The following is a 12,614-nucleotide window of genomic DNA, read 5'->3' as shown; positions in this document are numbered from 1 at the left end:
TTTTTTTTTTTTTTTTTTTTTTTAAGGCAAATCACGTAGAGTTGTTGTCAGTTTCCCCAAGGGCTTGAAAGATCTTGCCCAGTGCGGATTCGCTAAAGTGGAATCCGCCGCGACTGGGGAGGTGGATTTCAGACCAGAAATTTTCTGGAACCTAGGGCCCCACACATGCTAAAAACAGGAGTAAAGATACAGATCCGAAAGATTTTGGAGTACTTGGAGCCCGGGAGAGAAACCTGAAGAGGGCAGCGTGGAGCGCTCAGAAGATGGCAGAGACCACGGAGCTCAAACAATCCAGAAAAAGAGGCAGGGACAGGGGATGGGGGCTCCCAAGCATTCAGAGTGCACAGGGTCCCTCCAAGGTCGCTTTCACACTGCCAGGGCTTCCTCTGCAGCTACGCTTTACTCTGTCCCAATCAAAATGTGTCCCTTGAAGCTCTCAACCCCCATGGACTGGACCTGGACCTCATTTACTCTGGGGCCTCAAACCTCAAAGAGGCCATTGTCACTGTGCTTCCCATTAGAGTTCTCTCAAATTAGTAAATGCCCCTTAAGGCACCCACAGTTTGTCCTGATTCCTCCCTGAATCTTCTCCTTCTGAGGGAGAAATTTTTCAAACAGGTCCAGGATTTGCTTCCAGATTTTCACCCTCTGAAACCTCCTCCTTCCCTACACCCAGTCCGGCTCCTCATCCTCAGTCCCTCAGATCCCATAGAGGTGTCCCCTGCAATGGGTTTTCTCCAGATTGAGAGGCTCCCCTCCTCAGTGCACAGCCCAGAGACTCACCCTGTCCTGAGCAGCCAACCACCGCATAAACAGCCATGAGACCTCATTCCAGCAAACTAACACTTTATTTGCACAGTTTCAATGATTTTGTCTTCCCTGGGACAGGGAGGAGCTCAGGAGAGCACCATCATCAAAATTTCCTGGTGGTTGTTGAATCACAGCAGCCGGGTAGCTCAGGAAACTCAACTGAATTACCCTCTTCCTCCTGAAATGAAAGGAAACATGCAGGACTCGTTATCTGATAAGGTTTCCTAACACTTGTGTAAATGTCGTGCTGAATTTATGAACCGAAAATAAACCTGAATGACTTGTGCTGCTTGTCCAGGCATCATCTTCTTTAGGAAACAAGAGATGTTGTTTTTGAAGCACTTCAGCAGCTCAGATGCAAGGAAACCTGGGTTGTTGAGTACATAGATGAACATCTTCTTGATTAGAAATGTAAACACGGTGACTAAGGTTCTCAGTTGCTAGTTTTCAGACATATGTCATTAATTGGTCGGTACACTATGTTTCTACCTCATCCGTAAGAGAATGGACCACTTCATCCATTTGCATTTCCATGGCCACATTCATTGGAAGTGAAGTAAATGAGCCCATGATAAGTGTAATGAGAGTTCTATTGGTTTCAGGCAAAGTTATATAACGGCATTACTCCTGGAGAGCAGGCGTCCTTTTATAGAAGGTGATGTGGAGGGCAGGTGCCAAGATGGCCCATTAGAAGCAGCTGCCTTCCTGTGAATGAAAAGCGCTGTGAATTTTGAAATAAGCGTGTGAACAGAAATATCCAGGTTCTCACATTGGGGCTCACTAGGCAAACAACTTGTCCCACGAGAACAAAGAAAAGGGAGGCGAGTGATGATCCACCTGGTATTGTCACACAGTCAAAGGAACATTCTCCCTCAGCCAAGAGAAGCATTGAATCACTTGTATCCCCGCCCTGGAAACTATGCTTCTCCCATGGATCTTTGCAACCCGTGGATCAGGAGAACCCCTCATGAACTCAAATCATAAGGGCCTTGGACCCAGCACACAGGGCTGTGTGGAGTGTTTTCAGAGGAGCCACTCAGACACACACAGAGACCCAGGAGTTTTACAGACTCTGGCATTGGGAAGCCGGGAAAGGTGGGAGTTCTGTCTGTACATTCCGCCAGGAAGGGGGCTGAATTCACGTGTTATAGGAGTTGTTAAGAAATTATTTTAGGCAGATATAGAGGAAAAGATGTCCTTGGGAAGTTTCCTTTCTTTTTGAAGCAGCTCCAGAAAGGATTCTTGTCTAGCAGGAAAGCCCGGGCTCTTAGAGCCCTCTGGGAATCTTTGATCTGCAAATGCCAGCCATTAGAAACTGGGTCCACCTAAGCATGGCGATTCCCGCCCTCTTCTGGTCCTTCTCCCAACCTGTACCTGGCAACATGGCTGCCCCACATATCCGCATGTGAGTAGGACATCATTTCCCCAAGCATGTGCATATTCAAAGGCTAGGGTGGGAGCGCCAGTTTTTAGGCAAGCTTACTTAAATGACATGCCTGGTCAAACCAATCCCCTGAGCCCTATGCAAATCAAGCACCACCTCCCACAGCCTCTTAATATAACTGGCTGGTATCCCCAGCACTCCAGGTTTCCCCTTTAGGCTTCGGAGCCCCCACTCCCTTTGTCTCTGTATGAGGACAGCATCTTCCTTCTTTCTTGCCTGTTAAACTCTGTGCTCATTAAAACCACTGCACGTGTGTTTGTGTACTTTTCTCCAATTCAATGTGTGAAACAACAGCCCTGGTGTTCCTGCACTCATCGGAGCCATATTACAGGGAGCCAGGCAGCCTCATTCTACTGTCCCCACTTCCAAGACCCCTCTCAGGTTAAGACCCACTAGCTTGGAATACCAGCCAACAAGTGGCAATAGGTTGGAGGCTGCCTGAGACTACCGAGATCTGGGGGGTTGGGACGGCCACCATCTCTGTTTTTCCGTGGACTCAGACACTCTAGTTTGTGGGCTCCAGGGAGTCCAGTTGGTCTGCAGCAGAAAGGATTCCCCCACAAGGCAGCACTGCTGCTGTGCCTGGTAGTGGCCAGACTGTTTCTTTCAGTTTGACCTTGATTCATCCCTTCTCAATGAATAGGTCCTTCCTGTGGAAATTTCAGGAACTCCAGCCAGGGTTATATGGTTGCTGGGAAGCCTGATCTTTTTCTGGGATGGAGGCCCTGGGGGAAGGGTCAGCTGCCATCTGTACAGTTGTCAACTCAATCTTTCCAGCGGAAGCAAATGAACAAAACTGTCGGCATCACATTTTCTGACTTCAAATTATATCACAAAGCCAGTCACCAATATGGCATGTTACTGGTATAAAAACAGACACACAGATCATTGTAACAGACTAGAGAACTCTTTGGCACAGAGTCAAAGGAACCTGCACACACAGCCAAGGGAAGCAGTTACTGAGTGTGTGACCCCTCCCAGAAACCATGCTTCTCCCATGGATCTTTGCAACCCATGGTTCGAAAGATCCTCCCATTAGCTCACGCTATAAGGGCCTTCTGTTTGATAGACAGAGCTGTGTTAGGTGTTGGCGGAGCAGCCACTCAGACACACACAGAAACCCAGGAAGAATATATACTCTGGCCTTGAAAAGCTGGGCAAGTCAGGAGTTCCATCTCTACTTTCCCTCATGAAGGCCCCTGAATCCAGGGAGCCAATTCTGTGGGCCCCACTTCCAAGGTACTTGTCATGTTAAGACCCACTGGCTTGGAATACCAGTCAATCAGAGGCAATAGGATGGACACTACCTGAGACCACAGTGTTCTGGGGAGATGAGAGCGGCCACCATCCTTGTGTTTCTATGGATTCAGACACTCTAGCCTGCAGGCTCCAAGGAGTCTAGGTGGTCTGGTCCCTTACAAGGCAGCACAGCTGCTGTGCCTGATTGTGGCCAGACTGTTTCTTTAAATTTGACCTTGATTCATCTTTCCTCACTGGGTGGGGCCTTCCTTTGGGAATTTCAGTAACTGCAGCCAGGGTTATGTGGTCGTGGAAACCCGGATGTTTTTCTGAGATGGAGCCCCTGCAGGGAGGGGCAGCTGCCATCTCTGCAATTGTCAACTCAGTCTTTCCAGCTGAAGCAAATTAACAAATCTTGGGGCATCAAGTTTTCTGACTTCAAATTATAATACAAAGCCATAGTCACCAGTACAGCATGGTATTAGTTTAAAAATAGACACACAGATTGATGTAACATACTAGAAAACCCAGGAAGTAAACCACACATTTATAGCCAACTGATCTTTGACAAATCTGACAAGAAAATATATTGGGGAAACACACCCTTTTTAATAATTGGTGTTGGGACACTTGAATTGTTACATGCAGAAGAATAAGGCTGGACTCCTACTTCTCACCATACTTACAAAAGTCAATTTAAGATGAATTATAGACTTAAATATATGTACTGAAATGGTAACAATATGAGAAGAAATCTAGAGAAAAGTCTTCTGATCATTGTCTAGTAAAGAGTTCATGACTAAGACTTCAAAAGTACAGGTAATAAATAAAAAAACAGACCCATGCAAATTTAAACAAAACTGAAAAATTTAATTAATTAAATTCAAAAGCTTTGTTTAAATGAAAAGCTGCTGCACAGCCAAAGAAATAATCCTCTCGACAAAGTGAGCAGATCATCTGCCAGAATGGAATAATTATCTGTAAAGCTCTTCCATTTGACAAAGGCTAATATTCTGAGTTTACAAAGAAACTCAGCTACCACAGAAATTTCAAGGATCCCATCAAACAGTGGGAAAACAAATAAGAGACATTTTTTATTATTTGTTTATTATTATTATTATTATTATTATTATTATTATTGAGATGGAATTTTGCTGTTGTTGCTCATACTGGAGTGCAGTTGGCGAGATCTCGGCTCACCGTAGCCTTTGCCTCCTGGGTTCAAGTGAATCTCCTGCCTCAGCCTCCATAGTAGCTGGGATTACAGTCATGCACCACCACACCTGGCTAATTTTGTATTTTTAGTACAGATGGGTTTTCTCCATGTTGGTGAGGCTGGTCTCAAACTCCCGCCCTTAGGTGATCTGCCCACCTGGGTGTCCCAACATGCTGGGATTACAGGCATGAGCCACCAGACCTGGCAGAATTATTTATTTTTTTGAGACAGGTCTTGCTCCATTACCCACGCTGCAGTGCATTGGCATGATCTTGGCTCACTGCAACCTCTGCCTACTGGGTTCAAGCAATTCCTAAGCCTCAGCCTCCTGAGTAACTTGCACCACAGGCAGGTGCATTGCACCTGGCTAATTTTTTGCATTTTCAGTAAAGACAAGGTTTTGCCTTGTTGGCCAGGCTGGTCTCGACCTCCTTGCCTCAAGTGATCCACTGGCCTCTGCCCCCCAAACTTCTGGGATTACAGGTGTGAGCTCCTGTGCCTGGAGAGGAGACATTTTTTAAAAGAACACATACAAATAGCCAAAAGATATATGAAAAAAAATGCTCCACCCAATGAATCATCAGAGAAATGCTCACTGAAATTATAATGAGATATCTTACTCCCGTCAGTATGAGATATCTTACTGCAGAATGAAATGTCAATGAGATATCTTACTCCTCAATAAGTATTATTAAAGATAAAAACATAACAAATGTTAGTGAGAATGTGGAGAAAAAAATAACTATTTTACATTGTTGTTGGGAATATAAATTAGCACAACTTTTATGGCAAGCACTATGGAGATTTCTGAAAGAACTCAAGACAAAACTAGCATTCAGTCCTGCAATTTCATCACTGGATATCTAATAAAAGGAATAGATCAAAACGACAGCTGCACACATATATTTACCACAGCATTATTCACAGTTACAAAGATATGGAATCACCTTACCTGTCAAACAACAGGTCAATGAATAAAGAAAATGTGGTATATATACATAATGGAATACTATTCAGTTATAAAACAGTAGAAAATAATGTCTTTTGCAGCAACATGGATAGAACTGGAAGTCAATATTTTCAGTAAAACAAGCCAGGCATAGAAAGCTAAATATCACATTTTTCAGTACAGTCATGGTGGTTCACACCTGTAATTCCCATGCTTTGGAGACAAGTATGAGAGGATTGTTTGATGCCAGGAGTTCAAGAGCAGCCTGGGCAACTTAGTGAGCCCCCATCTCTGCCACAAAAAATAAATAGAAAGAAAAAGAGAGAAAGAAAGAAGGAAAGAAGAAAAAAAGAAAACAAAAAAAAGAAAGAAAGAGAGAGAAAGAAAGAAGGAAAGAAAGAAAAAAAGAAAACAAAAAAAAGAAAGAAAGAGAGAGAAAGAAAGAAAGAAAGAAAGAAAGAAAGAAAGAAAGAAAAAAAAAGAAAGAAAGAAAGAAAGAAAAAAGAATCAGCTGGGCATGGAAACATTTGCATATAATCCAGGCTACTCAGGAGGCTGAGGCAGGAGGATCATTTGTGCCTAGGAGTTTGAGGCTACTGTGAGCTATGATCACACTCCAGCCTGGATGATAAGAAGGGATAGTGTTTCAAAACAAAGCAAGATGGTTCTGTTCCAAGATGTCTGAATAGGAACAACTCCAATCTGTAGCTCCCAACATGACGGATGCAGAAGATGGGTGTTTTCTGCATTTCCAACTGAGGTACATGGTTCAACTCAGTGGGACTGGTTGGACAGAGGGTGCAGCCCGCAGAGGGCAATCTGAAGCAGGATGGGCCATCGCCACACCCAGGAAGCACAAGGGATCAGGGAATTTTCCTCTCCTAGGCAAGGGAAACTGTGACAGGCAGTACCTGGAAAAACGGGACACTCCCACCCAAATACTGCGCTTTTCTAATGGTCTTAGCAAATGTCCCACCAGGAGATTATATCCCATGCCTGGCTTGGTGGGTCCCATGCCCACGGAAGCCTTGCTCAATGCTAGCCCAGCAGTCTGAGATCTCCCTGCAAGGCAGCAGCCTGGCAGGGAGAGGGGCATCTGCCATTGCTGAGGCTTGAATAGGTAAACAAAGCCTATTTTTTTGTTTTGTGAGGGAAGCTCAAACTGGGCTAAGCCCACTGCAGCTCAGCAAGGCCTGATGCCTCTCTAGACTCCACCTCTGGGGGCAGGGCATAGCTGAACAAAAGGCAGCAGAAGCTTCTGAAGACTTAAAAGTCCCTGTTTTACAGCTGTGAAGAGAGCAGTGGTTCTCCTAGCATGGTGTTTGAGCTCTGAGAATGGACAGACTGCCTTTTCAAATGAGTCACTGAACCCCGTGTAGCCTAACTGGGAGACACCTCCCAGTAGGGGCCAAGTGACACCTCATACAGGTGGGTGCCCCTCTGGGACATAGCTTCCAGAAGGATCAGGCAGCAATATTTACTTTTCTGCAACATTTGCTGTTCTGCAACTGCCACTGGTGGTACCCAGGCAAACAGGGTCTGGAGTGGACCTCCAGCAAACTCCAACAGACCTGCAGTTGAGGGACCTGACTGTTAGAAGGAAAACTGACAAACAGAAAGGAATAGCATCAACATCAACAAAAAGGACATCCACAACAAAACCCCATTTTTAGGTCACCAACATCAAAGATGAAAGGTAGATAAAACCACAAAGATGGGGAGAAACCAGAGCAGAAAAGCTGAAAATTCTAAAAACCAGAGCACCTCTTCTCCTCCAAAGAATTGCAGCTCCTCACCAGGTGTACAGCAAAGCTGGATGGAGAATGATTTTGACAAGCTGACAGAACTAGGCTTCAGAAGGTCAGTAATAACAAATTTCTCTGAGCTAAAGGAGGATGTTTGAACCCATCACAAGGAAGCTGAAAACCTTAACAAATATCAGATTAATGGCTAACTAGAATAAACAGTGTAGAGAAGACCTTAAACGACCTGATGGAGTTGACAACCATGGCATGAGAACTACATGACACATGCACAAACTTCAACAGCTGATTCAATCAAGTGGAAGAAAGGGTATCAGTGATTGAAGATGAAATTAATGAAATAAAGTGAGAAGAGAAATTTAGAGAAAAAAGAGTAAAAAGAAATGAACAAAGCCTCAAGTAACACGGGACTATGTGAAAAGACCAAATCTACATTTGATTGGGGTACCTGAAAGTGATGGGGAGAATGGAACCAAGTTGGAAAACACTCTTCAGGATATTATCCAGGAGAACTTCTGCAACCTAGCAAGGCAGGCCAATGTTCAAATTCAGGAAATACAGAGGACACCACAAAGATACTCCTCAAGAAGAGCAACCCCAAGACACATAATTGTCAGATTCACCAAGGTTGAAATGAAGGAAAAAAATGATAAGTGCAGCCAGAAAGAAAGGTCGGATTACCCACAAAGGGAAGCCCATCAGATTAACAGCGGATCTCTCAGCAGAAACCCTACAAGTCAGAAGAGAGTAAGGGCCAATACTCAACATTCTTAAAGAAAAGAATTTTCAACCCAGAATTTCATATCCAGCCAAATTAAGCTTCATAAGTAATGGAGAAATAAAATCCTTTAAAGACAGGCAAACACTGAGAGATTTTGTCACCACCAGGCCTGCCTTACAAGAGCTTCTGAAGGAAGCACTAAACATGGAAAGGAACAACCAGTACCAGCCACTGCAAAAACATGCCAAATTGTAAATACCATCGATGCTAGGAAGAAACTGCATCAACTTACAGGCAAAATAACCAGCTAACATCATAATGACAGGATCAAATTCACACATAACAATATTAACCTTAAATGTAAATGGGCTAAATGCCTCAGTTAAAAGATCCACAGTGGCAAATTGGATAAAGAGTCAAGAACCATCAGTGTGCTGTATTCAGGAGACCTGTCTCATGTGCAGAGACGCACATAGGCTCAAAATAAAGGGATGGAGGAAGATCTACCAAGCAAATGGAAAATAAAAAAAAGCAAGGGTTGCAATCCTAGTCTCTGGAAAAACAGACTTCAAACCAACAAAGATCAAAAGAGACAAAGAAGGCCATCACATAATGGTAAAGGGATCAACTCAACAAGAAGAGCTAACTATCCTAAATATACATGAACCCAATACAGGAGCACCTAGATTCATAAAACAAGTCCTTAGAGACCTACAAAGAGGCTTAGACTCCCACACAATAATAATGGGAGACTTGAACACCCCATTGTCAATATTAGACATATCAATGAGACAGAAGGTTAACAAGGATATCCAGGACTTGAACTCAGCTCTGCACCAAGCAGACCTAATAGACATCTACAGAACTCTGCACCCCAAATCAATAGAATATACATTTTTCTCAGCACCACATCACACTTACTCCAAAATTGACCACATAGTTGGAAGTAAAGCACTCCTCAGCAAATGTGAAAGAACAGAAGTCACAACAAACTGTCTCTCAGACCACAGTGCAATCAAATTAGAACTCAGGATTAAGATGCTCACTCAAAAGCGCACAACTATATGGAAACTGAGCAACCTGCTCCTGAATGACTACCGGGTAAATAATGAAATGAAGGCAGAAATAAAGATGTTCTTTGAAACCAATGAGAACAAAGGCACAATGTACCATAATCTCTGAGACACACTTAAAGCAGTGTGTAGAGGGAAATTTATAGCACTAAACGCCCACAAAAGAAAGCAGGAAAAATCTAAAATCGACATCTTAACATCAAAAATAAAAGAATTAGAGAAGCAAGAGCAAACAAATTCAAAAGCTCTCAGAAGGCAAGAAATAACTGAGATCAGAGCAGAACTGAAGGAAATAGAGACACAAAAAACCCTTCAAAAAATCAATGAATCCAGGAGCTGGCTTTTTTTAAAAGATCAACAAAATTGATAGACTGCTATCAAGACTAATAAAGAAAAAAAGAGAGAAGAATCAAATAGATGCAATAAAAAATGATAAAGGGGATATCACCACCAATCCCACAGAAATACAAACTGTCATCAGAGAATACTGCAAACAAGTCTACACAAGTAAACTAGAAAATCTAGAAGAAATGGATAAATTTCTGGACTCATACACCCTCCCAAAACTAAACCAGGAAGAAGTTGAATTCCTGAATAGACCAATAACAGGCTCCGAAATTGAGGCAATAATTAATAGATTACCCACCAAAAAAAGTCCAGGACCAGATGGATTCACAATTGAATTCTACCAGAGGTACAAAGAGGAGCTGGTACCATTCCTTCTGAAACTATTCCAACCAATAGAAAAAGAGGAAATCCTCCCCAACTCATTTTATGAGGCCAGCATCATCCTGATACCAAAGCATGGCAGAGACACAACAAAAAAAGAGAAATTTAGGCCAATAACCCTGACGAACATCGATGTGAAAATCCTCAGTAAAATATTGGCAAACCGAATCCAATAGCACATCAGTAAGCTTATCCACCACGATCATGTCAGCTTCATCCCTGGGATGCAAGGCTGGTTCAACATATGCAAATCAATAAACGTAACCATCACCTAAACAGAACCTATGACAAAAACCACATGATTATCTCAATAGATGCAGTAAAGGTCTTTGACAAAATTCAACAGCCCTTCATGCTAAAAACTCTCAATAAACTACGTATTGGTGGAATGTATCTCAAAATAATATGAGCTATTTATGACAGACCCACAGTCAATATATTGAATGGGCAAAAACTGGAAGCATTCCCTTTGAAAACCGGCACAAGGCAGGGATGCCCTGTCTCACCACTCCTATTCAGCATAGTGTTGGAAGTTCTGGCCAGGGCAATCAGGCAATGGTGCTGGGAAAACTGAAAGAAATAAAGGGTACTCAGTTAGGAAAAGAGGAAGTCAAATTGTCCCTGTTTGCAGATGACATGATTGTATATTTAGAAAATGCTGTCGTCTCAGCCCAAAATCTCCTTAAACTGATAAGCAACTTCAGCAAAGTTTCAGGATACAAAATCAATGTGCAAAAATCACAAGCATTCCTATATACCAATAACAGACTGAGAGCCAAATCATGAGTGAACTCCCATTCACAATTGCAACAAAGAGAACAAAATACCTAGGAATCCCACTTACAGGCGATGTGAAGGACCTCTTCAAGCAGAACTACAAACCACTGCTCAACGAAATAAAAGAGGACACAAACAAATGGGAGAACATTCCATGCTCATGGATAGGAAGAATTAATATCATGAAAACTGGTCACACTGTCCAAGGTAATTTATAGATTCAATGCCATCCCCATCAAGCTACCAATGACTTTCTTCGCAGAATTGGAAAAAACTACTTTAAAGTTCATATGGAATGAAAAAAGAGCCCACATTGCCAAGACAATCCTAAGCAAAAAGAACAAAGCTGGAGGCATCATGCTACCTGACTTCAAACTATACTACAAGGCTACAGTAACCAAAACAACATGGTACTGTTACCAAAACAGATATATAGACCAATGGAAGAGAACAGAGGCCTCAGAAATAACATCACACATCTACAACCATCTGGTCTTTGACAAATATGGCAAAAACAAGAAATGGGGAAAGGATTCCCTATTTAATAAATGGTGCTGGGAAAACTGGCTAGCCATATGCAAAAAGCTGAAACTGGATCCCTTCCTTACACCTTATACAAAAATTAACTCAAGATGGATTAAAGACTTAAACATGAGATCTAACACCATAAAAACCTTAGAAGAAAACCTAGGCAATGCCATTCAGGACATAGGCATGTACAAAGACTTCATGACTAAAACACCAAAAGCAATAGCAACAAAAGCCAAAATTGACAAATGGGATCTAATTAAACTAAAGAGCTTCTGCACAGCAAAATAAACTATCATTAGAGTGAACAGGCAACCTACAGAATGGGAAAAAATCTTTGCAATCTATCCTTCTGACAAAGGGCTAACACCCAGAATCTACAAAGAACTTAAACAAATTTACAAGAATAAAACAACCCCATCAAAAAGTGGGCAGAGGATATGAACAGACACTTCTCAAAAGAAGACATTTATGCAACCAACAGACATATATAAAAAAGCTCATCATCACTCATCTTCAGAGAAATGCAAATCAAAGCCACAATGAGATACCATCTCATGCCAGTTAGAATGGCGATCTTTAAAAGGTCAGGAAACAACATGCTGGAGAGGATGTGGAGAAATAGGAATACTTTTACACTGTTGGTGGGAGTGTAAATTAGTTCAACCATGGTGGAAGACAGTGTGGCGATTCCTCAAGGATCTAGAACTAGAAATATCATTTGACCCAGGGATCCCATTACTGGGTATATACCCAAACTATTGTAAATCATACAACTATAAAGACACAAGAACACATATGTTTATTGCGGCACTGTTCACAATAGCAAAGACTTGGAACCAACCCAAATGCCCATCAATGATAGACTGGATTAGGAAAATGTGGCACATATACACCGTGGAATACTATGCAGCCATAAAAAAGGATGAGTTCATGTCTTTGCAGGGACATGGATGAAGCTGGAAACCATCATTCTCAGCAAACTAACACAAGAACAGAAAACCAAGCACTGCATGTTCTCACTCATAAGTGGGAGTTGAACAATGAGAACACATGGACACAGGGTGGGGAACATCACACACTGGGCCTGTTGGGTGGTGGGAGCAGGGGAAGGGATAGCATTAGGATAAATACCTAATGTAGATGACGGGTTGATGGGTGCAGCAAACCACCATGGCACATGTACACCTATGTAACAAACCTGCACGTTCTGCACATGTACCCCAGAACTTAGAATACAATAAAAAAAGAAAAAAGAAAAAAAAGAAAAAGGTGGAGACCACAGTGAGCCATGTTTGCACCACTACACTCCAGCATGGGTGACAGAGCAAGACCCTGTCTCAAAAAAAAAAAAAAAAAAAAAAA

General features: G+C 42.5%; 1 long non-coding RNA gene across 2 annotated transcripts in view; it reads right to left on the bottom strand.

Moving 5' to 3' along the window:
* The window catches only part of LOC108522839 (uncharacterized), a 42,975-nt gene extending 42,058 nt beyond the window's left edge, over positions 1-917 (bottom strand). For both annotated transcript variants that reach the window (XR_001883616.1, XR_001883617.1), the window contains exon 1: positions 784-917. This is a non-coding gene — a long non-coding RNA (uncharacterized LOC108522839). The remainder of the gene's footprint in view (positions 1-783) is intronic.
* Between the last annotated feature and the right edge of the window lie 11,697 nt (positions 918-12,614).

The sequence above is a fragment of the Rhinopithecus bieti genome, unplaced genomic scaffold, assembly GCF_001698545.2.
Source record: "Rhinopithecus bieti isolate Rb0 unplaced genomic scaffold, ASM169854v2 scaffold_70486, whole genome shotgun sequence".
NCBI lineage: Eukaryota > Metazoa > Chordata > Mammalia > Primates > Cercopithecidae > Rhinopithecus > Rhinopithecus bieti.
This window is presented reverse-complemented; position numbering and strand designations above follow the sequence as displayed.